This window comes from Pseudophryne corroboree, chromosome 10, assembly GCF_028390025.1.
Source record: "Pseudophryne corroboree isolate aPseCor3 chromosome 10, aPseCor3.hap2, whole genome shotgun sequence".
In the NCBI taxonomy this organism is placed as follows: Eukaryota; Metazoa; Chordata; class Amphibia; order Anura; family Myobatrachidae; genus Pseudophryne; species Pseudophryne corroboree.
In genome coordinates, this window is record NC_086453.1 from 30652545 (window position 1) to 30680093 (window position 27549).

The 27549-nt window shown below is 48.5% G+C and overlaps 1 protein-coding gene and 1 long non-coding RNA gene across 5 annotated transcripts in view; one reads left to right on the forward strand and one right to left on the reverse strand.

The window, feature by feature from the left end:
• Positions 1 to 508, reverse strand: part of CTU1 (cytosolic thiouridylase subunit 1) — a 47634-nt gene extending 47126 nt beyond the window's left edge. For 2 of the 4 annotated variants that reach the window (XM_063942263.1, XM_063942261.1), the window contains exon 1: positions 400 to 492. The gene's annotated coding sequence lies outside the window, so the exon portion shown is untranslated. Of the gene's footprint in view, positions 1 to 399 lie in introns of all 4 variants that reach the window. The other 2 variants (XM_063942262.1, XM_063942264.1) reach the window with 2 other exon arrangements.
• LOC134965878 (uncharacterized) lies at positions 1 to 27549 on the forward strand. The gene is made up of 3 exons (XR_010188536.1): positions 1 to 132; positions 26324 to 26880; positions 27435 to 27549. It is a non-coding gene; the product is annotated as an uncharacterized LOC134965878 (long non-coding RNA).

A 27549-nucleotide genomic window follows, 5' to 3' on the forward strand; every position in this document is an offset into this window, starting at 1 on the left:
GCATCATTACCGCACCCTCCCCTGTGCAACCCTGGTTAGCCTCTCATAAGAAACACAATACAGGGAGGGTGTCCTAGTCTCCCAGAGGTCCGGATGGGTTCCCCAAAATGAGAGGGTCTCCCAAACATTCTGGTGAGCAGCAAGTACATATACACCCTGTGCAATCCCCACATGCCCACACAGCTAACCTACTGATCCCTCCCCTCCCCCCCAGGGACATGAGAAGTGGTACTGAGCAGTAACACCGCACACAGCAGGCTCCAGGCCTTGTCCCAGGCTGCAATGCAGATTATATAACATGCAGCCCTGTATGCCTCACACAGTACAACCAGGGAACATGAGCTCCGGCCCCTTTCCAGGCGAGACCGCCCTATGTAAGGCCACACAAGAACCCCTCACCTTGCTGGGATCCTCTCAGGTCGCCCCTGTCTACGTCACTCACCCGAAACATGAATACTCCCAGGCTCAGGCCTAAAAAAATCCGAGGGAAAACTACATCTCCCGGCATGCCTTGCGACAGCGCACTCAGCCTCCAAGCGCCGGCTGCCCGCCAGGGGCATGCCGGGAGATGTAGTTTTGCTGTGCCTGCCGCGTTCCGTCCTTCGGTCAGCCCGCAGTAGGTGCAGTTAGTTCGCGCCTGGTGACGCTCGCTCGTGCAGCAGAGGTCTCCGGTGTTACTCGAGGATGTAAGCGGCGGGAGCCGGTCTTTAGGTCGCCAAGACTTAGGTCGACAGTGTCTAGGTCGACCACTATTGGTCGACAGTAAGTAGGGTGACATGGTTTCTAGGTTGACAGGGACTCTAGGTCGACATGATAAAAGGTCGACATGAGTTTTTCCCCCATTTTTTTTTTACTTTATCATACTTTACGATCCACGTGGCCTACAATTGGGAATGGTCACCTGTGCCGAGCGCAGCGGTAGCGGAGCGAGGCACCTTGCCCGAAGCATGGGGAGCGAAGAGAGCATGCAAGGGGACACAGTGCACTAATTGGGGTTCCTGGTGACTCTACGAAGAAAACGACACCAAAAAAATGTAAAAAAACTCATGTCAACCTTTTTTCATGTCGACCTAGTACATGTCGACCTAGAAACCATATCGACCTACTTACTGTCGACCAATAGTGGTCGATCTAGACACTATCGACCTAAGTCTATTCTAGCTAGCTTACCACACCTGTAAGCGGCTGCGGCCATTTTGCAGACGGCCAGATTTGTTACTTGCTAAGCTTATACCTCTTTTCCACTAGCTTTTAAAACACGGGTAAATGCGCGGGGGCGTGCATTTACCCGTGTTTTTCCCTAGTGGAAAAGGGTCCCCCTGCATATTCCCGGATCAAGTGATCCGGGAATCCTACCCGGGTAGCTCGGTAAGCTGTGTAGTGTTAACGGGGGCCGTGTCGAGGCGACACGGCTCCCGTTCACAGTGTATGGGAGGGCGGCGCTGGGAGATCATGTGATCTCCCAGCGCCGCCCCTGCCGCGTCACTAGCAGCGTCACCAACCCGGCAATATGCCGGGTTGGTGAGCGCTGTGTGAAAGGGGGCTTTAGCACGACGGCTGCGACCCGTGCTACAGTGGAAAAGGGGTATAATAGGCACACGTAAAATGCCTCTCCTGGATGGATGGATGGATAGAGAGAGAGATTGATTGATTAGAGTCACAGACATATTTTGTGTGCGTATATATTTATTATTATTTATGTGGCGCCACAAGGGTTCCTAAGCGCCTAACAGTACATAAACAAATGAGCAAAACAAGAAAACCGCGACTTACATACAAGACAATGTAGGACAAGTGCATGCTTCAGAGGACAGGAAAACGTCAGAAACCGAGGGTTAGGTGCCATTATAGGGAGTCTTCAACCCAGAGGGTTCAACCCGGGACTCCATGCGCGGTGAGGCCTTGCGGTGCCCGAAAGGGGGCGTGGTCTGTTGAAAAGGGGACGTGGCTTTGTGCGAATGACGCGAACGCAGGCCACGCCTCCCATTTCCGTCACAGTGGGGGCACAACCAGCACTCTGTGAGCTGCTAGCCATGCCCCCAGTCCCTCTGGCTCACAGGAATAGACGTTGTGCGCATGTCACAGCCCCTACCCATGAGGTCACGCCCCCTACCTGCGAGTTAACGCCCCCTTCGGCGCGTGTCTCTGTCCCTCCTCCCAGCGTACTAAAGTTGGGAGGTATGCACATGCATATGACGTTCCAGGTCCGTACCAGGAAGTACAATGATAGATCAAGCTACCACTTCGTACTTCTCGCCAGTATGGGGTCCTATTGAAACGCACATCCGAAAAAGAGACATTTGTAAAATTCAGTACTAATATCACACATAATTACCACGGGATGCAGTTACCTTGTCGGCGCCCGGGATCCCGGCAGTCATCATACCGACGCCGGGATCGCGAACACTCACAATGCCGCCTGCTGGAAAGATACCAATTTGCGATTGTGTTTTCAAACAGCACTAAATACCCTGTTTACTAGGGTGGTTGCAAGACATAGGGGGAAATATTGTTTCTCTAACGTCCTAAGTTGATGCTGGGGACTCCGTAAGGACCATGGGGAATAGCGGCTCCGCAGGAGACTGGGCACATCTAAAGAAAGCTTTAGGACTATCTGGTGTGCACTGGCTCCTCCCCCTATGACCCTCCTCCAAGCCTCAGTTAGATCTCTGTGCCCGAACGAGAAGGGTGCACACTAGGGGCTCTCCTGAGCTTCTTAGTGAAAGTTTTAGATTAGGTTTTTTATTTTCAGTGAGACCTGCTGGCAACAGGCTCACTGCATCGAGGGACTAAGGGGAGAAGAAGCGAACTCACCTGCGTGCAGAGTGGATTGGGCTTCTTAGGCTACTGGACATTAGCTCCAGAGGGACGATCACAGGCCCAGCTTGGATGGGTCCCAGAGCCGCGCCGCCGGCCCCCTTACAGAGCCAGAAGGCAGAAGAGGTCCGGAAAATCGGCGGCAGAAGACGTCCTGTCTTCAACAAGGTAGCGCACAGCACTGCAGCTGTGCGCCATTGCTCTCAGCACACTTCGGTCACTGAGGGTGCAGGGCGCTGGGGGGGGGCGCCCTGAGACGCAATAAAAACACCTTGGATGGCAAAAAAATGCATCACATATAGCTCCTGGGCTATATGGATGCATTTAACCCCTGCCAGAATCCATAAAAAAGCAGGAGAAAAGTCCGCGAAAAAGGGGCGGAGCCTATCTCCTCAGCACACTGGCGCCATTTTCCCTCACAGCTCCGTTGGAGGGAAGCTCCCTGTCTCTCCCCTGCAGTCACTACACTACAGAAAGGGTTAAAAAAAGAGAGGGGGGCACTAATTAGGCGCAGTATTAACTATACAGCAGCTATAAGGGGAAAAACACTTATATAAGGTTATCCCTGTATATATATAGCGCTCTGGTGAGTGCTGGCAAACTCTCCCTCTGTCTCCCCAAAGGGCTAGTGGGGTCCTGTCCTCTATCAGAGCATTCCCTGTGTGTGTGCTGTATGTCGGTACTTTTGTGTCGACATGTATGAGGAGAAAAATGATGTGGAGACGGAGCAGATTGCCTGTAATAGTGATGTCACCCCCTAGGGGGTCGACACCTGAGTGGATGAACTGTTGGAAGGAATTACGTGACAGTGTCAGCTCTGTATAAAAGACAGTGGTTGACATGAGACAGCCGGCTACTCAGCTTGTGCCTGTCCAGACGTCTCATAGGCCGTCAGGGGCTCTAAAGCGCCCGTTACCTCAGATGGCAGATATAGACGCCGACACGGATACTGACTCCAGTGTCGACGGTGAAGAGACGAATGTGACTTCCAGTAGGGCCACACGTTACATGATTGAGGCAATGAAAAATGTTTTACACATTTCTGATAATACGAGTACCACCAAAAAAAGGGGTATTATGTTCGGTGAGGAAAAACTACCTGTAGTTTTCCTGAATCTGAGAAATTAAATGAGGTGTGTGATGATGCGTGGGTTTCCCCCGATAACAACGGATAATTTCTAAAATGTTATTGGCATTATATCCTTTCCCGCCAGAGGTTAGGGTGCGTTGGGAAACACCCCCTAGGGGGGATAAAGCGCTCACACGCTTGTAAGGGCTCTACCTTCACCTGAGATGGCCGCCCTTAAGGATCCTGCTGATAGAAAGCAGGAGGGTATCCTAAAATGTATTTACACACATACTGGTGTTATACTGCGACCAGCAATCGCCTCAGCCTGGATGTGCAGTGCTGGGTTGGCGTGGTCGGATTCCCTGACTGAAAATATTGATACCCTAGATAGGGACAGTATATTTTTGCCTATAGAGCATTTAAAAGATGCATTTTTATATATGCGTGATGCACAGCGGAATATTTGCCGACTGGCATCAAGTCTAAGCGCGTTGTCCATTTCTACCAGTAGAGGGTTATGGACACGTCAGTGGTCAGGTGATGCGTATTCCAAACGGCATTTGGAAGTATTGCTTTATTAAGGGAGGAGTTATTTGGGGTCGGTCTTTCAGACCTGGTGGCCACGGCAACAGCTGGGAATTCCACGTTTGTACCCCAGGTCGCCTCTCAACATGAGAAGACGCCGTATTATCAGGCGCAGTCTTTTCGTGGACAAGCGGGCAAAAGGTTCCTCATTTCTGCCCCGTGACAGAGGGAGAGGAAAAAGGCTGCAGAAATCAGCCAGTTCCCAGGAACAGAAACCCTCTCCCGCCTCTGCCAAGCCCTCAGTATACGCTGGGGCTTTACAAGCAGAATCAGGCACGGTGGGGGGCCCGTCTCAATGAATTTCAGCGCGCAGTGGGCTCACTCGCAAGTAGACCCCTGGATCCTTCAGGTGATATCTCAGGGGTACAAATTAGAATTCGAGACGTCTCCCCCTCGCCGTTTCCTAAAGTCGGCTTTACCGATGTCTCCTTCTGACAGGGAGACAGTTTTGGAAGCCATTCACAAGCTGTATTCCCAGCAGGTGATAATCAAGATACCCCTCCTGCAACAGGGAACGGGGTATTATTCCACACTGTTGTGGTACCGAAGCCGGACGGCTCGGTGATACCGATTCTAAATCTAAAATCTTTGAACACTTACGTACAGAGGTTCAAATTCAAGATTGAGTCACTCAGAGCAGTGATTGCGAACCTGGAAGAAGGGGACTACATGATGTCTCGGGACATCAAGGATGCTTACCTTCATGTCAAAATTTACCCTTCTCACCAAGGGTACCTCAGGTTTATGGTACAGAACTGTCACTATCAGTTCAGACGCTGCCGTATGGATGGTACACGGCACCCCGGGTCTTTACCAAGGTAATGGCCGAAATGATGATATTCCTTCGAAGGAAGTGAATTTTAGTTATCCCTTCCTTGGACAATTCCCTGATAAGGGTAAGATCCAGGGAACAGTTGGAGGTCGGTGTAGCACTATCTCAGGTAGTGTTGCGGCAGCACGATTGGATTCTCAATATTCCAAAATCGCACCTGGTTCCGACGACGTGTCTTCTGTTCCTAGGGATGATCCTGGACACAGTCCAGAAAAAGGTGTTTCTCCCGGAGGAGAAAGCCAGGGAGTTATCCGAGCTAGTCAGGAACCTCCTAAAACCGAGCCAAGTCTCAGTGCATCAATGCACAAGGGTTCTGGGTAAAATGGTGGCTTCCTACGAAGAAATCCCATTCGGCAGATTCCACGCAAGAACTTTCCAGTGGGACCTGCTGGACAAATGGTCCGGATCGCATCTTCAGATGCATCAGCGGATAACCCTGTCACCAAGGACAAGGGTGTCCCTCCTGTGGTGGTTGCAGAGTGCTCATCTTCTAGAGGGCCGCAGATTAGGCATTCAGGACTGGGTCCTTGTGACCACGGATGCCAGCCTGCGAGGCTGGGGAGCAGTCACACAGGGAAGGAATATCCAGGGCTTATGGTCAAGCCTGGAGACATCACTTCACATAAATATCCTGAAGCTAAGGGCCATTTACAATGCTCTAAGCTTAGCAAGACCTCTGCTTCAAGGTCAGCCGGTGTTGATCCAGTCGGACAACATCACGGCAGTCACCCACGTAAACAGACAGGGTGGCACAAGAAGCAGGAGGGCAATGGCAGAAGCTGCAAGGATTCTTCGCTGGGCGGAAAATCATGTGATAGCACTGTCAGCAGTATTCATTCCGGGAGTGGACAACTGGGAAGCAGACTTCCTCGGCACGACCTCCACCCGGGAGAGTGGGGACTTCACCCAGAAGTCTTCCACATGATTAAAAACTCGACAGGTATTGCGCCAGGTCCAGGGACCCTCAGGCAATAAGCTGTAGACGCTCTGGTAACACCGTGGGTGTACCAGTCAGGGTATGTGTTCCCTCCTCTGCCTCTCATACCCAAGGTACTGAGATTGATAAGATGGAGAGGAGTAAGCACTATATTCGTGGTTCCGGATTGGCCAAGAAGGACTTGGTAACCGGAACTTCAAGAGATGCTCACGGAGGATCCGTGGCCTCTACCTCTAAGAAGGGACCTGCTCCAGCAAGGACCCTGTCTGTTCCAAGACTTACCGCGGCTGCGTTTGACGGCATGGCGGTTGAACGCCGGATCCTGAAGAAAAAAAGGCATTCCGGATGAAGTCATCCCTATCCTGATCAAAGCCAGGAAGGATGTAACCGCAAAAACATTATCACCGCAATTGGCGAAAATATGTTGCGTGGTGCGAGGCCAGTAAGGCCCGACGGAGGAAATTCAACTGGGTCGATTCCTACATTTCCTGCAAACAGGAGTGTCTATGGGCCTGAAATTGGGGTCCATTAAGGTTCAAATTTCGGCCCTGTCAATTTTCTTCCAAAAAGAACTAGCTTCAGTCCCTGAAGTTCAGACGTTTGTAAAAGGGGTACTGCATATACAGCTTCCTTTTGTGCCTCCAGTGGCACTTTGGGATCTCAATGTAGTTTTGGGTTCCAAAAGTCACATTGGTTTGAACCACTTAAATCTGTGGAGTTAAAATATCTCACATGGAAAGTGGTCATGCTGTTGGCCCTGGCCTGGGCCAGGCGCGTGTCAGAATTGGCGGCTTTATCCTGAAAAAGCCCTTATCTGATTTTCCATTCGGACAGGGCGGAATTGAGGACTCGTCCTCAGTTTCTCCCCAAGGTGGTTTCAGCGTCTCACCTGAACCAACCTATTGGTGGTGCCTGCGGCTACTAGGGACTTGGAGGCCTCCAAGTTGCTAGACGTTGTCAGTGCCCTGAAAATATATGTTTCCAGGACGGCTGGAGTCAGGAAATCTGACTCGCTGTTTATCCTGTGTGCACCCAACAAGCTGGGTGCTCCTGCTTCTAAGCAGACTATTGCTCGTTGGATTTGTAGTACAATTCAGCTTGCACATTCTGTGGCAGGCCTGCCACAGCCAAAAATCTGTAAATGCCCACTCCACAAGGAAGGTGGGCTCATCTTGGGCGGCTGCCCGAGGGGTCTCGGCTTTACAACTTTGCCGAGCAGCTACTTGGTCAGGAGCAAATACGTTTGTAAAATTCTACAAAATTGATATCCTGGCTGAGGAGGACCTGGAGTTCTCTCATTTGGTGCTGCAGAGTCATCCACACTCTCCCGCCCGTTTGGGAGCTTTGGTATAATCCCCATGGTCCTTACGGAGTCCCCAGCATCCACTTAGGACGTTAGAGAAAATAAGAATTTACTTACCGATAATTCTATTTCTCATAGTCCGTAGTGGATGCTGGGCGCCCATCCCAAGTGCGGATTGTCTGCAATACTTGTACATAGTTATTGTTACAAAAATCGGGTTATTATTGTTGTGAGCCATCTTTCAGAGGCTCCTCTGTTATCATGCTGTTAACTGGTTTCAGATCACAGGTTATACGGTGTGATTGGTGTGGCTGGTATGAGTCTTACCCGGGATTCAAAATCCTTCCTTATTGTGTACGCTCGTCCGGGCACAGTATCCTAACTGAGGCTTGGAGGAGGGTCATAGGGGGAGGAGCCAGTGCACACCAGATAGTCCTAAAGCTTTCTTTAGATGTGCCCAGTCTCCTGCGGAGCCGCTATTCCCCATGGTCCTTACGGAGTCCCCAGCATCCACTACGGACTATGAGAAATAGAATTATCGGTAAGTAAATTCTTATTTTTTGTCGTATCTTCGACTGGAACCCCTAGAAAGTTGCCAATTGGTGTAAAAATGTCAACGTTTCAGCTCAATTGGATAACGTTAAGACCTGCCTCATCAGCCCCGAAGAATTAAAAACAGCTATTTTACTCAAAAATCATGGGTTTTTCCGCTATAAAATTAGAACGGTTTATCCTAGAAACGTGTTGTTTTTGTTTTAAATTTTGTAGAGAATGTTCCTGGCTTCAATTTCTGCAGCGGGGTACACTGGTATTCCACAGGGAATAACATCGGGGTGTAGAGTTGGATCTTGATCTGAGGCACCCAACAGGCTAATTCTAAAAAGGATTTTGAGGTGCCTCTGTGCGCTAATGGGGAGCAACCTGAGAGATATTTTAAACAGGAACCACAAACAATTCCAAAAAAACAGACAATATACAAAGAAATCAAAATATATAGCGCTCAGGCGCTCACACTTGAACACTTCCCTTAGAAAAATTTTTATATGAGATGCGTCTTGAAATTCTCTCTCTTCAATTTCTCACGAAATGTCCTTGTACATGCAAGAGAAAACAAATATGCACCGAGATCCTCGTGTATTACTTCCAGATGGTTAGTATAATCACTCTTCTTTCATATATTGTAAGTACTACAAAGGAGGGTCTCTCATATATTGGGGAACTCCCCCTTCCAGTATACTTACACAACTATGCAATGTAAAAACATCTCAAGAGACAATATTATGATGTCGTCCTAGGTAAGTTTTCAAAGGTGTATCAATTAACCGGGGACGGGACACTCCCCTTCCCCACACACTTACAACAATGCAGGAATTAAACAAGCATTTCACAGAAATAACTCAGTGAACAAGATGCTCCGTCACCAAGTGAAGAGAAGATATACCGGGGTTACCCCCTATATGAAACACTCAGTCAATGTGATGTATCATAAGCATGTAGGGTGGTTCTCTCTTATTATTATTATTATTATTATTATCCTTTATTTATATGGCGCCACAAGGGTTCCGCAGCGCCCGATTACAGAGTACAAATGCACATAAAAAATAGGAAAACAGTGACTTACAGTTGAATACAATATAGGACAAGTACAGGGCAGCTAAGCATAACTACACCAGTAAACATAGAGATAAGTTCCAGGTGGTCAAAAAACTGTGGGATCTGGGCGGTTGAGGATTATTAAAGTAAGAAAAGTATAAGCACATGAGGGAAGAGGGCCCTACTCGTGAGAGCTTACATTCTAAGGGGAGGGGTAGACAGACAGGGATGACACAGATGGGGTACATAGAGAGCGTGGAACAGAGGGTTATGTTGAGATTTGGCTACGTTTGGTAAAGAAATGGGTCTTAAGAGCCCGTTTGAAGTTTTGTAGAGAGGTGGAGAGTCTGAGGGGGAGAGGTAAAGAATTCCAGAGAAATGGAGCAGCACGTGAAAAATCTTGGAGATAGGAGTGGGAGGAAGTAATCAGAAGACAGGAGAGACGGCGTGCATTAGCAGAGCGAAGAGGACGGGTGGGAGAGTAAAGGGAGATAAGGTCAGAGATGTAGATGGGAGAGGAGTGGGTGAGTGCTTTGTAAGTGAGTGTGAGAAGTTTGAATTGGATTCTGAAAGGGAAGGGAAGCCAGTGGAGGGCCTGTAGGAGGGGGGAGGTAGACGTAGTGCGTTTGGTGAGGAAGATGAGCCGGGCAGCAGCATTGAGGATAGATTGGAGTGGAGAGAGGTGATTGTCAGGGAGGCCAGTTAAGAGGAGATTACAGTAGTCCAGTCTGGAAATAATCAGTGAGTGAATAATGATCTTAGTGGCATCCTGTGTGAGAAAAGGTCTGATTCTAGAAATGTTTTTGAGATGAAAATGACAGGTTTGTGAGAGGTGCTGAATGTGTGGTTTGAAGGAGAGGGAGGAGTCAAGGATTACGCCAAGACAGCGTACTTGGGGGCTAGGGGAGATAGTTGTGCCATCAATGGATAATGAGATTGTGGGAGGTGAGGCTGTGCGGGAGGGTGGGAAGATGATCAGCTCAGTCTTAGACATGTTGAGTTTAAGAAAGCGCTGAGACATCCAGGAAGAGATAGCAGAAAGACAGTTTGAGGTACGAGTGAGGAGAGCCGTGGAGAGATCAGGGGAGGAGAGGTAGATTTGAGTGTCATCAGCATAGAGGTGATATTGGAAGTTAAAAGAACTAATGAGTTCACCTAAAGAGGACGTATAGAGAGAGAAAAGGAGAGGACCAAGAACAGAGCCTTGGGGGACACCAACAGTTAGTGGAAGTGGGGGGGATGTAGCATCATGAGAGGAGACAGAGAAGGAACGATCAGAGAGGTAGGAGGACAGCCAGGAGAGGGCAGTATCACGCAGACCAAGAGAGTGAAGGATTTGCAGAAGGAGAGGATGGTCCACAGTGTCAAAAGCAGCAGAGAGGTCAAGAAGAATAAGCAGAGAGTAGTGGCCCTTAGATTTGGCTGCATGGAGGTCATTGCAGACTTTTGTGAGGGCAGTTTCAGTGGAGTGGAGAGAACGGAAACCAGACTGGAATGGGTCAAGCAGTGAGTGAGAGGAAAGAAAGGCAGTGAGGCGATTATAGACAATACGCTCAAGAAGTTTGGAGGCAAAGGGGAGGAGAGAGATGGGTCGATAGTTGGAGAGAGTGTTAGGATCAAGGGTAGGTTTTTTAAGAATAGGGGAGACAAGAGCATGCTTGAAGGCAGAGGGGACAGTGCCTGATGAAAGGGAGAGATTGAGAAGGTGGGCAAGATGGGAACAGGCAGAAGGGGAGAGGTAACGGAGGAGGTGGGAGGGGATAGGGTCGAGCGGGGAGGTTGTGGGGGGTGAGGAACGGATGAGGGCCATGACTTCCTCGCCAGATACATGGGAGAAAGATGTCAGAGTTGGTAAGAGGGAAGGGGAGGGGTGGCAAGGGATGGGTGGTGGCTGGTTGCTGGTCTGGTGGGAAGTGATATCCTGACGTATGGAGTCAATCTTGGATGTGAAATAAGTGGCAAAGTCAAGAGCAGACAATGAGGAAGGGAGAGGAGGTGGTGGTGGGCAGAGGAGGGAGTTAACAGTGGCAAAGAGGCGCCGGGGGTTGGAAGACTGTGTAGAAATGAGGATTTTGAAGTATGATTGTTTAGCAAGGGAAAGGGCAGTACTGAAGGATGAGAGCATGAATTTGAAATGGAGGAAGTCTGCTTTAGAGCGTGATTTCCTCCACTGTCGCTCGGCAGTACGTGAGCATTTTTGTAGGTATCTGGTGCATTTGGTGTGCCAGGGTTGAGGTGTTGATCTGCGAGGGTGAATAGTGGTTGGCGGAGCAACAGAGTCAAGGGCAGAAGTAAGAGATGCATTGTATAGGGATGTGGCTTGTTCAAGGCATGTGAGAGAGAGAAGAGGAGAGAGAAGGGAGTCAAACAGGGAGGACAGGGATGAGGTGTCAATAGCCTCAATGTTACGCTTCGTGATGGTAGCCTTAGGAGGGAGAGATGGGGAAGCAGAGATAGATAAGTTGAAAGAGAGCAAATGGTGGTCAGAGAGGGGAAAAGGGGAATTGGAGAAATCAGAAATATCACAGCGGTGAGTGAAAACCAGATCCAGTGAGCTCCCGTTCACATGGGAGGGTGAGGTGGTCCACTGGGAGAGACCAAGTGAAGAGGTGAGGTTAAGGAGTTTAGAGGCAGGTGATTTTGTGGGGTTATCGATAGGGATGTTGAAATCACCTAGAATAATGGAGGGAATGTCAGAAGAGAGGAAGTGAGGTAGCCAGGAAGCAAAGTTGTCAAGGAATTTGGAGGAAATGCCAGGTGGACGGTAAATTACAGCAACTCGAAGATTAGTTGGTTGGTAGAGGCGTAATGCATGGACCTCAAATGTAGAGAATGTAAGAGAAGGTTCTGGAGGTATAAGTTGGTATGTGTAGCTTGAGGGTAAAAGGATCCCAACACCACCCCCATGGCGACCCCCGGGTCGGGGTGTGTGTGAGAATGTGAGGCCCCCAGCAGAGAGAGCAGCAGGAGAAGTGGTGTCATGAGGAGTAATCCAGGTTTCTGTAATGGCCAGGAGGTGCAGGGAGTTGGAAATGAAAAGGTCATGAGTGGGGGTCAGTTTGTTGCAAATAGATCGGGCATTCCAGAGTCCACAAGATAGGGGGTATGAGTTTGTGGGAGAGATGTGAATGAGATTATCAGGATTGCTGTAGCGTTGAGGTAGGAGTAATTTGGAAGGAGAAGATAAAGAGGGTGTGATGATGGTGCTGGGGCCTTGGCTAGGAAGGGAGACTGCATGCGTGAAACAGGGAGGGAGTGCAGTTTGATACTGGTGGAGGAGAGGTGAGGAGACAGGCAGAGGAGGGAAAGAGTAGGGTTGAGCGGTGGGGTATAAGTGGTGTGAAGGGGCAGAAGTGAATTGCAATGGGGAAACAGAAGAGGGGTAGGGAGGCAGACAGAGGAGAGGAGGGAGGATGAGATGTAGGAGACTGTGAGAGAGGGATAGAGGTGGTAACAGGGGACAGAATAAAGGAATAGAAGGACAATGAGTAAGGGGGGTTGCCAGCCTGGCCATAGTGTGGATGGTGTGTAAACTGGTAGTGTAATGAGAATAGGGGGAGGAGTGGTGGCTGTATGAGAGAGCAGTGAAGTTTGCAGAAAGAAATACGATTTGCAAGTAATTAAAATGATGTTAATATCTACAGATTACCAGTAAATCAAATATTTGTTGATGTTAGATGGAAAATTATACAGTGTTGGCAAACCACAAGTCAGTGTTATTTCATCAAATATGCTTCTCAATTAAACATTTGTTTTCCAGGTATTTGCAGGGTCAGAGTAAAAGTTGTATTGCAGGTTTTTTGCAGAAAGTGAATGTTTAGTGTCCGGGTAAGTGAGGTTTGGAGAATAGGTGTGTACATACATTTGTAGCTGCAGTCCAAGGTTTGGTGGATTGTGTTGAATGGTGGAAGAGTGTTATTCACTCTTAAACTCCAACCTTGCGTTTATTTCCTCCCAGAATCATGCAAGAGAAAACACATATGCACCGAGATCCTCGTGTATTATTTCCAGATAATTTGTATAGTCACTCCCCCCTCTTGTATTGTTAATATCCCAGGGGAAGGTTTATCATGTGTTGGGGAAATCCCCCTTCCAATGCACTTACACAACTATGTGATTAAAAGCATCTCATAACACAATCTGTAGTATCGTCATAAACAAATCCCTCAGAATGGTACTCCGTCACCCAGTGATGAAAAAAGAAGAATTTGCCGGGGTTGCCCCCTGTGTATGGCACTCACAATTACTATGACGTATCACAAGCATGTAGGGTAGGTCTTTCCTATTCACTCTTAGTCTCCAGCCTTACACTTTTTCTCCCAAAATGAGAACCAAACAGGAGGTTGGAGTAAAAGACTTTTAATAAAACAAACAAACTCTAAGTAAAAACAGAGGTGGTCATACCCGGGAGAGTTGAAAGAGCAATGGATGGTATGCAGAAAAGACGGGGCCCCATTAATCTGATCTCCTGATCTCCCACGGGTAGATTCATCCAATGTAGGTCTCTCTGCATATTTGTTTTCTCTTGCATGTACAAGGACATTTCGTGAGAAATTGAAGAGAGAGAATTTCAAGACGCATCTCATATAAAAAACTTTCTAAGGGAAGTGTTCAAGTGTGAGCGCCTGAGCGCTATATATTTTGATTTCTTTGTATATTACCCAACAGGCTAAAGCTTTGACTGTTCCCAGGATGCACTGCACCGCCTGCTCTATATTCCCGCCTCCAGGCACTGGAGCTCAGTTTGTAAATTGGTGCCTGCAGTGCCGGCAGCTAACAGGGAGGGCTGCGTTAGGCAGCCCTGAAAAGAGCTTTTCTGACAAGAAAGAAGATTTCAAGGGCCGCAGCATACTGACATATCGTGCTGCGGCTCCCTCACCTCCCCCAGCGGCGCTGTATACTCCCGCGCCCTGGTTGCCGGGTACTTACAGCAGAGGCGCTCCGGTCTCATCAGGCACATATACCGCCGCTGCTCTCCTGGATCGCTTGGCCGCACGATAGGGAGGAGGTAAGAGGGTCCCCCAGGTGGGACCCGCCAAAATCGCGATACGGTCTCCAGAGAAGGACTACGCCGCTGGCGTGGACACTGTGACCATGCAGGGACCCCACTATATCCACCAGGGCAAGGAGCACAGGTCGCATTTACTAAAATCCGTTTAGTACAGGCTCCATAGTACCCGGTGGTGAAGTCCAGCAGAGGGGATAAGGCTCTTACCTGTTGCCCCTCCCCCAGGCGCCATCTACAGCAGATGTTCCCGCCCTGGAGCTGCATCTCTCTCTCTTCCTCACTCCCTGTCAGCGTTTGGGCGCCATTACACACAGCTGCGCTGATTCTCGGACTGCTGGGCACTGTCTCCTCTGTAAAGCCGCCTGCATCATCAGCGCTGTGCATTTACAGGACACTTAAGTATTCTACATGTCGTTTAGACAGTGTTAGCTAAGTACAAGTGGGGTCTGGGACTCCAGGTCGACAACAAAAAGGTCGACACACCTTAGGTTGACGCCAATTGGTCGACACGCCTTGGGTCGACATGGACAAAAGGTCAACAGGAACAAGGTCGACATGGAAAAAGGTCGACATGAGTTTTTCATGTTTTTTTTGTGTCATTTTCTTCGTAGAGTGACCGGGATCCCCAATTAGTGCACCGCGTCCCCTCGCATGGCTCGCTTCGCTCGCCATGCTTCGGGCATGGTGCCTTCGCTCAGCACAGATTACTGTTCCAATCGTAGTCCACGTGGATCGTTAGGTATGAAAAGGTTCCAAAAAAGAAAAAAATTGTGAAAAACTCATGTCGACCTTTTTCCATGTCGACCTTGTTCCTGTCGACCTTTTGTCCATGTCGACCTTTTGTCCATGGCGACCTAAGGTGTGTCGACCAATTGGTGTCGACCTAAGGTGTGTCGACCTTTTTGTTGTCGACCTGGAGTCCGGATACCGTACAAGTGCATAACTATGTGAATATGTAGTACAAGTACTCTGTGATATACATCCATTATTTACTGTGCATTGTTATATCTGTATACATACATTGTTTTACGTAGTATGTAGTCCATACCCTCCAACAATTTACACATAAAAATAGGTACAAATTCGAAAAAGGGGCGTGGCCACGGGTAAAGTGGCATGGTCATGCCCCTTTTCCTATACTTTCAATGGAAGTTTGGAGGGCCAAAAATCGGTACAGACCATAAAAAAAAGGTACTGTACCTGCCAAAAAGGTACAGCTGGAGGTATGGTAGTACAGTGCAGTTTTATTGTTGTTTGTAATAATTTCTGCATTGTACATGTGACTGTGTGTGCCAATAGCTGCTGTGTGGTTCCTATTCCGTGTATCTCACACATATTGCTATCCCTATATTCTGTACCCTGCCGGGGGCTAAGTGCATCAGGGTCCTATATATATAGTGTTTCACAGGATGTACTGTTCGGTATTTTTCTCTGTGTATTTCAGTCACCTTATGCCACTTAAATCCTCTGTGTGTGATCTGCATTACAATGACACTCCACAGGATTTTTTTGTCAGGTACTGTGTCTGGCTATATTGTACTGTTACGCCTTAGGGCAACATTCTCCAATAATGTCTGCACCACAGGGCGGGAGATCCGTGGATGATCCTGTGTCATGCAGTGCTGACACCGCGGATTTATCTGAGGAAAATATTCCAGCTGAGGGTCCAGGTATTGGGGGTTCTGTACCCCTTAGTCAGCCTGCAGCACCGGTGGCACACCAAGACCCACCTTGGGCTGCTTTTTCTAATCTACTGACTACGCTAGTAACGAGACTTGCACTCCCAGTGGGACCTCCTGTGCCATTACAGCCACATATTGGGGGTCATTCCGAGTTGATCGCTCGCTGCCATTTTTCGCAGCATAGCGATCAGGCTAAAAACAGTCTGTTATGCGTATGGGCCGCAGGGCACACGCGCCAAGTAATTTCACACAAAACTAAGCAATTTTACACAGGGGCGAGCAACGCTTTTCAGTCGCTCTGCTGATCGGTGAGTGATTGACAGGAAGTGGGTGTTTCTGGGCGGAAACTGACCGTTTTCCGGGAGTGTGCTAAAAAACGCAGGCGTGTCAGGCTAAAATGCAGGAGTGGCTGGGGAAACGGGGGAGTGGCTGGCCGAATGCAGGGCGTGTTTGTGACGTCAAACCAGGAACTAAACAGTCTGCAGTGATCGCAATCTAGGAGTAGGTCTGGAGCTACTCAGAAACTGCAGGAAAAGATTTTCGAGCAGTTCTGCTAATCTTTCGTTCGCTATTCTGCTAAGCGAAGATACACTCCCAGAGGGCGGCGGCCTAGCGTGTGTAATGCTGCTAAAAGCAGCTAGCGAGCGATCAACTCGCAATGAGGGCCATTGTCCCTGTAGCTAATCCGCCGTGGGCGGATACTCTTTCAACTCATGTACAGCAGTTAAATCAGTCTTTGATTAAACAAAAGCCTGACTCTCACTGTCCTAGGACTAAATGGTCATCTAAGCTGGCCATTTCTTCCTCACAATCCACGCATGTTTCATATACTTCATCCAATGAAGATGGCATATATACTGACCCATCAGACACTGATGCTGATGCTTCTGATGGGGAATCTACAACACAGGTGGATGTTCCTGACCTCTTGTAGGCTATCAAACTGATTCTTCAGATTGATGATGAACCTGAACTTCCAGATACATCTAAGAAACCTGATAAGTTCAAACGTCAGAAGGTTACTAAATTAGTTTTGCCACATTCTGACCATTTAGTTGACATACATCAGGAATCCTGGGAGTTTCCAGGAAAAAAATTCTCCCTGTCTAAAAAGATGCTAGCTCGTTATCCCCTCGCTGCAGAGTTAAGTAAAAATTGAGAAACACTGCCGCCGGTGGACTCGCATGTTGCACATCTGGTGGTGTCTTCTACTCTGCCTGTCACTACCGTTACCTCGCTGAAGGAACCGACGGATAAGCGTGTAGAGGGTTGCTTGAAGTCTATTTACACTCTTGCGGGTGCTGTACATAGACCTACTATAGGGGCTTCTTGGGCATAAAAGCTATTGAAGCCTGGGTTCAAGAAGTTGAAGCGGAGCTACCTCTGAATTTTTCTGATGCCGGTGTGCTAGCAGCCAAAGCATCTACTATGTCCATTCTGGCTAGCCGGAGTCTGTGGTTGCGGTCCTGGTCTGTGGATCTGGACTCCAAAAAGACCTTGGAGGTGATCCCTTTTAAGGGAAACATCCTTTTTGGGGAAGATCTGAACAAGATTGTTGCGGACTTAGCGGCTGCTAAAACTGCATGTGTGCCGAGTACTAATCTTTTGGCTCCGAAGGCTAAGCGTACCACCTTTTGTTCCTTTCGACCTCCAAGTAAAGCAAAGGGTCAGGCGTACCCAAAACAGGCTTGCACTTCCAAAACCTCTAAGCCCAAACCTAAATGTTCATGGGCTGCTTCCAAACCAGACAAGCCTGCTGCATGACGGGGCGGGCCTCCCCCTGGGGGACAAATATCCCTTTGGGTCCGTTGAAAGCAAAAACTCTACATTTGGTGGTACAATCCCTCCTGGACACAGGTGTGATAGTGCCGGTGCTTCTGTCTCAGAGAAGCAGGGGTACTATTCAATGCTGTTCCTAGTTCTGAAACTAAATGGATCTTCCCGGCCCATTCTCAACCTCAAGTCTTTCAACAAATTTGTGAAGGTTTCCAAAGTCCTTATGGAAACTCCTCACTCTATAGTTCTGGCCTTGGAGCCCAAGGACTATATAGTTTTCCTTGACATACAGGATGCTTACCTACAGATACCTATTGCCATGTCGCATCAGCAATATCTGCGGTTTGCTATTGGCAACCTACATTATCAATTCCAGGCCTTGCCTTTTGGACTGACCACGGCTCCGCGAATCTTCACCAAGGTCATGGCGGTCATGACGGCCCTTCTCCGCCGTCAGGGTATCAGGATTCTGCCATATCTAGACGACTTGTTGATCCAGGCGAACTCCCCAGAGGTTCTCCTCCGTCATCTGGAACTGACAGTCCAATTCCTGCAAGCCCACGGGTGGCTCATCAACTGGAAGAAACCCTCACTGGTCCCTGCTCAGAGCATGGTGCACCTGGGGGCGTTACTGGACACATACAACCAACGGTTGTTCTTGTCTCCGGAGAAGGTCCTGAAGCTTCAGGACAGGATAAGATGCTTCCTATCTCGCCCACGTGTGTCGATACACTCGGCGATGCAAGTACTAGGCCTCATGGTGTCGGCTTTCAACATGGTAAAGTACGCTCAATTTCATTCTCGCCCTCTGCAGTGGTTAATCCTTTTCAAGTTGAACGGCCTGCCTCACCGGAGCAGGTCTCACATGATTTCCTTGACTCCGGAGGTACGTCTGTCTCTGAGCTGGTGGCTCCAGGACCAACAATTGAGCAGGGGTCGTCCCTTCTGGATCTCCAACTGGGTCCTCCTAACGACGGACGTACACGCCAGAGAGTGGAGCCTTCATCCGGAAGTATTTCAACTCCAAGTGGACAAGTAGGGGCTACCAGATGTAGACCTGATGGCGTCTCGACACAATCACATTGTTCCGGTCTTCGGAGCAAGGACAAGGGATCCTCAAGCAGCGTTCATGGACGCGCTGGCAATTCCATGGAACTTTCAGCTGCCGTATGTGTTCCCTCCGGTGTCACTCCTGCCCAGGGTAATAAGGAAGTTCAAGCAAGAAGGAGGATTACTACTTCTAATCGCTCCAGCGTGGCCCAGACGGCATTAGTTCTCAGAACTGCACGGTCTCTCGATAGAGCGTCCTCTTCTACTTCCGCAATGCCCAGACCTCTTCATTCAGGGCCCTTGTGTCTACCAGAATCTGGCCTGACTGGCTTTGATAGCGTGGCTCTTGAAGCTTCAGTACTGAGGGCCAAAGGATTTTCTGAGGCGGTCATTCAAACTATGCTGAAAGCCCGTAAGACGGCTTTGGCTCGGATTTACTATAGGGTCTGGAATTCTTACTTCACCTGGTGTGCGGCTAAGAATTATGATGCATACAAGTTCAGTACTGCCAAACTTTTGGCTTTTCTGCAACAGGGCCTGGACTTATGCCTTCGTCTGGCCTCCCTCAAGGTTCATATTTCAGCCTTGACGGTATGGTTTCAGAGAAAAAAATTGCGATTTTGCCTGACGTTCATACTTTCACTCAGGGCGTTTTACATGATTCAACCTCCCTATGTCCCTCCTTTGGCTCCTTGGGATTTGTCGATTGTTCTGGATGCCCTACAAGAGTCTCTGTTTGAACCTCTTCAGTCTGTGTACCTTAAATGGCTTACACTTAAGGTCTTAATTTTGCTGGCTATTGCATCTGCTAGAAGGGTTTCAGACTTGGGTGCCTTATCCTGTCGGTCACCTTTTCTGATTTTTTCAACGTGACCGTGCGGTTCTTAGGACTCGCCCTGGTTATCTGCCTAAGGTGGTGTCGTCTTTCCACCTTAACCAAGAGATTGTGGTTCCAGCCTTTACCTCTCCTCGTTTGTCTTCCAAAGAACGGTCTTTGGATGTGGTACGGGCTCTCCGTATATATGTGAAGAGAACCGCCTCTCTTAGGAGATCTGATTCTCTCTTTGTCCTTTTTGGTTTTCACAAACGTGGCTGGCCTGCAAATAAGCAGACCTTGGCCAGATGGATTAGAATGGTGATTGCACAAGCTTATGTACAGGCTGGACTTCCAGCTCCTGCTAGTATCCAGGCCCATTCTACACGGTCTGTTGGACCTTCTTGGGCGTCCCGCCGTGGCGCGTCCCTGGAACAATTGTGCAAGGCGGCTGCGTGGTCCTCAATGAACACGTTCATCAGATTCTATGCCTTTGATACTTCTGCCTCCCAGGATGCTTCCTTTGGACGCCGGGTTCTTATGTCCGCGACAGTGCATCCTCTCCCATAAGGAACTGCTTTAGGACATCCCCGATGTTATTCCCTGTGGAATACCAGTGTACCCCGCTGTAGAAAAGGAGATTTATGGTAAGACTTATTATTGTAAAATCTCTTTCTGCGAGGTACACTGGATTCCACAGGGCGCCCACCTTGACGCACTTAGCTTCTTTGGGTTTGTATGGCATTAGCCGCTGGTTCCTTCTCCTGTCGTGAGAATGTGGTTATCTGTGGCTACTAACTACTGTCGTCTCTTTTACCTGCTACTGCATTGGACTGTTTAACAAAACTGAGCTCCAGTGCCTGGAGGCGGGGATATAGAGGAGGTGGTGCAGTGCATCCTGGGAACAGTCAAAGCTTTAGCCTGTTGGTGCCTCGGAGCAAGATCCAACTCTACACCCCGATGTTATTCCCTGTGGAATCCAGTGTACCTCGCAGAAAGAGATTTAACAATGATAAGTCTTACCATAAATCTCCTTTTTCACTCCCACAAACGTACAGATTGGAAGATACATGGGTTTTTCGTGGTCCTGACCTGGAAAATCGACTTTAAAAAAAAATGTAATTCGCTATAAACTTGATAAAATTACTTTTCTCTGACGTCCTAGTGGATGCTGGGAACTCCGAAAGGACCATGGGGAATAGCGGCTCCGCAGGAGACTGGGCACAAAAGTAAAAGCTTGAGGACTAGCTGGTGTGCACTGGCTCCTCCCCCTATGACCCTCCTCCAAGCCTCAGTTAGATTTTTGTGCCCAAACGAGAAGGGTGCAATCTAGGTGGCTCTCCTGAGCTGCTTAGAGTAAAAGTTTAAATTAGGTTTTTTATTTTCAGTGAGTCCTGCTGGCAACAGGCTCACTGCATCGAGGGACTAAGGGGAGAAGAAGCGAACTCACCTGCGTGCAGAGTGGATTGGGCTTCTTAGGCTACTGGACATTAGCTCCAGAGGGACGATCACAGGCCCAGCCATGGATGGGTCCCAGAACCGTGCCGCCGTCCCCCTTACAGAGCCAGAAGAGCAGAAGAGGTCCGGAAAATCGGCGGCAGAAGACGTCCTGTCTTCAATAAGGTAGCGCACAGCACCGCAGCTGTGCGCCATTGCTCTCAGCACACTTCACACTCCGGTCACTGAGGGTGCAGGGCGCTGGGGGGGGGCGCCCTGAGACGCAATAAAAATACCTTAGATGGCAAAAAATACATCACATATAGCTCCTGGGCTATATGGATGCATTTAACCCCTGCCAGAATACATAGAAAAACGGGAGATAAGGCCGCCGATAAGGGGGCGGAGCCTATCTCCTCAGCACACTGGCGCCATTTTCCCTCACAGCTCCGTTGGAGGGAAGCTCCCTGGCTCTCCCCTGCAGTCACTACACTACAGAAAGGGTTAAAAAAGAGAGGGGGGGCACTAATTACGCGCAGTATTAAAGATACAGCAGCTATAAGGGGAAAAACACTTATATAAGGTTATCCCTGTATATATATAGCGCTCTGGTGTGTGCTGGCAAACTCTCCCTCTGTCTCCCCAAAGGGCTAGTGGGGTCCTGTCCTCTATCAGAGCATTCCCTGTGTGTGTGCTGTATGTCGGTACGTTTGTGTCGACATGTATGAGGAGAAAAATGATGTGGAGACGGAGCAGATTGCCTGTAATAGTGATGTCACCCCCTAGGGGGTCGACACCTGAGTGGATGAACTGTTGGAAGGAATTACGTGACAGTGTCAGCTCTGTATAAAAGACAGTGGTTGACATGAGACAGCTGGCTACTCAGCTTGTGCCTGTCCAGACGTCTCATAGGCCGTCAGGGGCTCTAAAGCGCCTGTTACCTCAGATGGCAGATATAGACGCCGACACGGATACTGACTCCAGTGTCGACGGTGAAGAGACAAATGTGACTTCCAGTAGGGCCACACGTTACATGATTGAGGCAATGAAAAATGTTTTACACATTTCTGATAATACGAGTACCACCAAAAAGGGGTATTATGTTCAGTGAGGAAAAACTACCTGTAGTTTTCCTGAATCTGAGAAATTAAATGAGGTGTGTGATGATGCGTGGGTTTCCCCCGATAACAACTGATAATTTCTAAAATGTTATTGGCATTATATCCTTTCCCGCCAGAGGTTAGGGTGCGTTGGGAAACACCCCCTAGGGTGGATAAAGCGCTCACACGCTTGTAAGGGCTCTACCCTCTCCTGAGATGGCCGCCCTTAAGGATCCTGCTGATAGAAAGCAGGAGGGTATCCTAAAATGTATTTACACACATACCGGTGTTATACTGCGACCAGCAATCGCCTCAGCCTGGATGTGCAGTGCTGGGTTGGCGTGGTCGGATTCCCTGACTGAAAATATTGATACCCTAGATAGGGACAGTATATTTTTGCCTATAGAGCATTTAAAAGATGCATTTCTATATATGCGTGATGCACAGCGGAATATTTGCCGACTGGCATCAAGTCTAAGTGCGTTGTCCATTTCTACCAGTAGAGGGTTATGGACACGACAGTGGTCAGGTGATGCGTATTTCAAACGGCATTTGGAAGTATTGCCTTATTAAGGGGAGGAGTTATTTGGGGTCGGTCTTTCAGACCTGGTGGCCATGGCAACAGCTGGGAAATCCACGTTTGTACCCCAGGTCGCCTCTCAACATGAGAAGACGCCGTATTATCAGGCGCAGTCTTTTCGTGGACAAGCGGGCAAAAGGTTCCTCATTTCTGCCCCGTGACAGAGGGAGAGGAAAAAGGCTGCAGAAATCAGCCAGTTCCCAGGAACAGAAACCCTCTCCCGCCTCTGCCAAGCCCTCAGTATGACGCTGGGGCTTTACAAGCAGAATCAGGCACGGTGGGGGGCCCGTCTCAATGAATTTCAGCGCGCAGTGGGCTCACTCGCAAGTAGACCCCTGGATCCTTCAGGTGATATCTCAGGGGTACAAATTGGAATTCGAGACGTCTCCCCCTCGCCGTTTCCTAAAGTCGGCTTTACCGATGTCTCCTTCTGACAGGGAGACAGTTTTGGAAGCCATTCACAAGCTGTATTCCCAGCAGGTGATAATCAAGGTACCCCTCCTGCAACAGGGAACGGGGTATTATTCCACACTGTTGTGGTACCGAAGCCGGACGGCTCGGTGAGACCGATTCTAAATCTAAAATCTTTGAACACTTACATACAGAGGTTCAAATTCAAGATTGAGTCACTCAGAGCAGTGATTGCGAACCTGGAAGAAGGGGACTACATGATGTCTCGGGACATCAAGGATGCTTACCTTCATGTCCAAATTTACCCTTCTCACCAAGGGTACCTCAGGTTTATGGTACAGAACTGTCACTATCAGTTCAGACGCTGCCGTATGGATGGTCCACGGCACCCCGGGTCTTTACCAAGGTAATGGCCGAAATGATGATATTCCTTCGAAGGAAGGGAATTTTAGTTATCCCTTACTTGGACGATTCCCTGATAAGGGTAAGATCCAGGGAACAGTTGGAGGTTGGTGTAGCAAGGTAGTGTTGCGGCAGCACGATTGGATTCTCAATTTTCCAAAATCGCAGCTGGTTCCGACGACTCGTCTTCTGTTCCTAGGGATGATCCTGGACACAGTCCAGAAAAAGGTGTTTCTCCCGGAGGAGAAAGCCAGGGAGTTATCCGAGCTAGTCAGGAACCTCCTAAAACCGAGCCAAGTCTCAGTGCATCAATGCACAAGGGTTCTGGGTAAAATGGTGGCTTCCTACGAAGCAATCCCATTCGGCAGATTCCACGCAAGAACTTTCCAGTGGGACCTGCTGGACAAATGGTCCGGGTCGCATCTTCAGATGCATCAGCGGATAACCCTGTCACCAAGAACAAGGGTGTCCCTCCTGTGGTGGTTGCAGAGTGCTCATCTTCTAGAGGGCCGCAGATTCGGCATTCAGGACTGGGTCCTGGTGACCACGGATGCCAGCCTGCGAGGCTGGGGAGCAGTCACACAGGGAAGGAATTTCCAGGGCTTATGGTCAAGCCTGGAGACATCACTTCACATAAATATCCTGAAGCTAAGGGCCATTTACAATGCTCTAAGCTTAGCAAGACCTCTGCTTCAAGGTCAGCCGGTGTTGATCCAGTCGGACAACATCACGGCAGTCACCCACGTAAACAGACAGGGTGGCACAAGAAGCAGGAGGGCAATGGCAGAAGCTGCAAGGATTCTTCACTGGGCGGAAAATCATGTGATAGCACTGTCAGCAATTCCGGGAGTGGACAACTGGGAAGCAGACTTCCTCAGCAGACACGACCTCCACCCGGGAGAGTGGGGACTTCACCCAGAAGTCTTCCACATGATTATAAACCGTTGGGAAAAACTCGACAGGTATTGCGCCAGGTCAAGGGACCCTCAGGCAATAGCTGTAGACGCTCTGGTAACACCGTGGGTGTACCAGTCAGTGTATGTGTTCCCTCATCTGCCTCTCATACCCAAGGTACTGAGATTGATAAGATGGAGAGGAGTAAGCACTATATTCGTGGCTCCGGATTGGCCAAGAAGGACTTGGTAACCGGAACTTCAAAAGATGCTCACGGAGGATCCGTGGCCTCTACCTCTAAGAAGGGACCTGCTTCAGCAAGGACCCTGTCTGTTCCAAGACTTACCGCGACTGCGTTTGACGGCATGGCGGTTGAACGCCGGATCCTGAAGGAAAAAAGGCATTTCGGATGAGGTCATCCCTATCCTGATCAAAGCCAGGAAGGATGTAACCGCAAAACATTATCACCGCATTTGGCGAAAATATGTTGCGTGGTGCGAGGCCAGTAAGGCCCGACGGAGGAAATTCAACTGGGTCGATTCCTACATTTCCTGCAAACAGGAGTGTCTATGGGCCTGAAATTGGGGTCCATTAAGGTTCAAATTTCGGCCCTGTCAATTTTCTTCCAAAAAGAACTAGCTTCAGTCCCTGAAGTTCAGACGTTGTAAAAGGGGTACTGCATATACAGCCTCCTTTTGTGCCTCCAGTGGCACCTTGGGATCTCAATGTAGTTTTTGGGTTCCAAAAAGTCACATTGGTTTGAACCACTTAAATCTGAGGAGTTAAAATATCTCACATGGAAAGTGGTCATGCTGTTGGCCCTGGCCTGGGCCGGGCGCGTGTCAGAATTGGCGGCTTTATCCTGTAAAAGCCCTTATCTGATTTTCCATTCGGACAGGGCGGAATTGAGGACTCGTCCTCAGTTTCTCCCTAAGGTGGTTTCAGCGTTTCAGCTGAACCAACCTATTGTGGTGCCTGCGGCTACTAGGGACTTGGAGGACTCCAAGTTGCTAGACGTTGTCAGGGCCCTGAAAATATATGTTTCCAGGACGGCTGGAGTCAGAAAATCTGACTCGCTGTTTATCCTGTATGCACCCAACAAGCTGGGTGCTCCTGCTTCTAAGCAGACTATTGCTCGTTGGATTTGTAGTACAATTCAGCTTGCACATTCTGTGGCAGGCCTGCCACAGCCAAAAATCTGTAAATGCCCACTCCACAAGGAAGATGGGCTCATCTTGGGGGCTGCCCGAGGGGTCTCGGCTTTACAACTTTGCCGAGCAGCTACTTGGTCAGGAGCAAATACGTTTGTAAAATTCTACAAAATTGATACCCTGGCTGGGGAGGACCTGGAGTTCTCTCATTTGGTGCTGCAGAGTCATCCGCACTCTCCCGCCCGTTTGGGAGCTTTGGTATAATCCCCATGGTCCTTTCGGAGTTCCCAGCATCCACTAGGACGTCAGAGAAAATAAGAATTTACTTACCGATAATTCTATTTCTCATAGTCCGTAGTGGATGCTGGGCGCCCATCCCAAGTGCGGATTGTCTGCAATACTTGTACATAGTTACAAAAATCGGGTTATTATTGTTGTGAGCCATCTTTTCAGAGGCTCCTCTGTTATCATGCTGTTAACTGGGTTCAGATCACAGGTTGTACGGTGTGATTGGTGTGGCTGGTATGAGTCTTACCCGGGATTCAAAATCCTTCCTTATTGTGTACGCTCGTCCGGGCACAGTATCCTAACTGAGGCTAGGAGGAGAGTCATAGGGGGAGGAGCCAGTGCACACCAGCTAGTCCTCAAGCTTTTACTTTTGTGCCCAGTCTCCTGCGGAGCCGCTATTCCCCATGGTCCTTTCGGAGTTCCCAGCATCCACTACGGACTATGAGAAATAGAATTATCGGTAAGTAAATTCTTATTTTTAACAATGCTTTTGTTGTTCTTTGAATTATGTGCATACAAACCCATGAAAGCAATGTTTCAATATAAGTTTTTTAAGTGTGTATATTTTTTAAATATTATATTCTTGTTTTTCAGAGCTGTGAGTAATAATGGATTCAGAACCTCCGACTTCGTCCTCTACAGCTATAAGTGGTGTAAGTTCGAGGCAGAAAGACAAGATTTTTCTGATGGGATATATGTCCCATCAAATTACTGGCAGTAAGTTGCCATCCAATGGTCAAGTTTTCCGCAGTTTGTTTTACAATAAACGTCAAGTTAAACTAGAAACCAGAGATGTGGCATGGCTCACAATCCAGGAAGTTCTACTTTTTTAGCAGGGACCTAAGATACCTACCAAACATTTGAAAGATTGTATTGTGAAGCTTGAAAAACTTCACGAGGAGTGGAGAAAACTGCAAAAAAATGCAACCAGAAGCGTAAGTCAAGCTCCAAGTAAAAAAGTGGAAGCTTTTAAGTCAAGCCTTGATGACCTGTTTGATATTGCACTCCAGGACGCGCTGAAGAACACAAATGAAGAAAGATAGTTTTTGCTCCTTCAGAGACAAAAGGAACGTACTGGCTGCATGGGAGAAGTTGATATAAAATTCCTGCGAGCAGAAGAACGAAGAACACAGAGAAAAGCAGCTGAAACGGTCAGACTGGAATAATCAAAACTGAAACCTATAGATGAGCCTAGTTTATTATTATTATTATTATCATCCTTTATTTATATGGCGCCACAAGGGTTCTGCAGCGCCCAGTTACAGAATACATAAACAAATAATCAAACAGGAAAACAGCAACTTACAGTTGATGACAGTATAGGACAAGTATAGGGTAAATAAACATAGTTACATCAGCAGATGACACTGGAATAAGTATCAGGTGGCAGAAGACTGCTGGATGTGGTGCAGTTGAAGATTATTAAAGTAAGAAAAGGATACGCACATGAGGGAAGAGGGCCCTGCTCGTGAGAGCTTACATTCTAAAGGGGAGGGGTAGACAGACAGGGGTGACACAGATGAGGTACATAGAGAGCGGTTAGGATGAGATTTTTTTTGTCGTTTAAAGTTAGTAGCTAGTACCTATCTGGATATATTTTGTTGTACCTACTTAGCACCTTGGTACCTTTGTACCTAGATAAATATGTTCTCAAGTTACTGTTTTTCTTTTGTGTTTATAATAATTTCTTTCTGTCGTTTTCTAGAATACGAAGATGTAGAAATTGAATTTTTAAGCACAAGCAATGCCTCAGAAGAAGGCACTTATAGCTGTAGAGGACGAAGTCAAAGTTTCTGAATTCATTATTACAGCTCTGGAAA